Here is a 1737-nt window from a genome sequence, read left to right on the forward strand (position 1 = left end):
CGAGCTCCGTCCAGCAGGCGCTCTCCGGGAGCGGGGAGCTTCGGAGCGCTCCCCGAGTCTCCATTTAGGGGGACGAAGGCCCGCGCGCTCGCGCGCGCGGCCCTGCGAGGCACCCCAGCCGCGCCGCTGCTGGCCCGCCGGCCCCCCCCCCCCGCGCTGGGGCGGGGGGGCTCGGCGGCGCAGACGGCGATTGATCGTAAAGCGACGCTCAGACAGGCGTAGCCCCGGGAGGAACCCGGGGCCGCGAGTGCGTTCGAAGTGTCGATGATCAATGTGTCCTGCAATTCACATTAATTCTCGCAGCTAGCTGCGTTCTTCATCGACGCACGAGCCGAGTGATCCACCGCTAAGAGTTGTCTCGGTTTCGGCACCGCCCCGCGCGCGCGGAGGGGCCGGGACCGCTCGCCGAGAGCGGCCCCTTCTCTGAGGACGGCCGGACCGACCGCCGGCCCCGCCGCCGCCCACCCCCCTCCGCACGCGCGGAGGGGGCGCGGCGCGGCGGCGCGACGCGGCGCGACGGAGAGGCCCTCGCCTCGGCTTGACCGTACGAGCACAGGGGAAACGGAAAACAACGGAAAACCCCGAGCGGCCAAAGGGCGGGGGAGCCCGCGCTCCCGACCGACCCTGGGGAAACGTACGCAACACACACACCCTTGGCGCGCTTCGGGGGCGGCCCAGGCGCCCGGGCTCGGACCGGCCTCCCCCCGGAGGCTACGGCACGCCCGGCCGCGACGCCTGCCCGCCTTCGCTCGGGAGCCGGACGCCCGGCTGCGCCCGCGCTGCGACGAGCCGGCTCCGCCCACCACGGTCGCCTCTCGCCCCGCCGGCGAACCTCGGCGCCGACGCCGCCTTCCACCGACGCCGGAGGAAGCGCGGCCGGCCACTGGAGCGCGAGCCGGCGACGCGCGGCCGCCCACCGGCCCGCGCCGGATGGGCGAACCCGGCCACCCCGCCCGGCGGCGGCGGCCGCCACCGCCGCCGCGAAAACCGCCGCCGCAGCCGCTTCTCGCCTCGGCCCCCTGGGGCCGCCGGCACGGCCCCAGCGGAAAGGCGGACGGCGCTGAGCGCGGGGGGCGGCTCCCACTCTCCCCGTTTCCACGCGAAGACCCGGAGCGGGACGCCCCCGCGCCGCGCGCCCGCCCTCGAGACGGAAGCGACGGGCGGGGAAACGCGGGACGGGACGGCCGCCAGCGGATGCGGCCGGGGAACCCTCCCGGACGACCCGACGGACGACCGGCACCGACCGGCACGCCGAGCGGCGCCGCCGCCGCTCGGCCTGGGGGGGTGTGGCTCGCCCCCCCCTTTCTTTCCCTGGGCGCCGAGGGCGGGGCGAGGAGCGGGAGAGGGGAGCGCGGCGCGCCCCGAGCGCGGCCGCAGCGCGAGCGTCCAAAGGCGCGGGGCGGCCCCCCGGCGGCCGCCCCCCCCCGCGGGGGCTCGCCGCGCCTTTCTTTCCCCCGGCGCGGAGCCCGCGCTCCGGCCGGCGGGTGGCCCCGTTTGCGAGGGCGGGCAGGTCGGCCGCGGCCGACCCGCGCCGCGGTCTCTCCGCCGAGACCGGCCCGCGGAGAGGGGGGGCAGGTTGGGGCAGCGAGACGCCCCCCCTTCTCCGGCACGGCGGCCCGCGGGGGCGGACGCCCCCCCCGCGGCTCGCGCCGTGCCGCTCGAGTCTTTAAACCGCCGCCCGGCTCCTTTGGCCTTTGACCCCCGGACTCGGCCGAGGGAGGGCCGCCGAAGCGCGGA

At 78.5% G+C, this 1737-nt stretch overlaps 1 non-coding gene across 1 annotated transcript; it reads right to left on the reverse strand.

Annotated features, from left to right (window-relative positions):
- Window positions 1-202: 202 nt before the first annotated feature.
- Window positions 203-355, reverse strand: LOC142359625 (5.8S ribosomal RNA). The gene has a single exon (XR_012762502.1). It is a non-coding gene; the product is annotated as a 5.8S ribosomal RNA (ribosomal RNA).
- Between the last annotated feature and the right edge of the window lie 1382 nt (window positions 356-1737).

Source organism: Opisthocomus hoazin, unplaced genomic scaffold (genome assembly GCF_030867145.1).
Source record: "Opisthocomus hoazin isolate bOpiHoa1 unplaced genomic scaffold, bOpiHoa1.hap1 HAP1_SCAFFOLD_151, whole genome shotgun sequence".
Lineage (NCBI taxonomy): Eukaryota > Metazoa > Chordata > Aves > Opisthocomiformes > Opisthocomidae > Opisthocomus > Opisthocomus hoazin.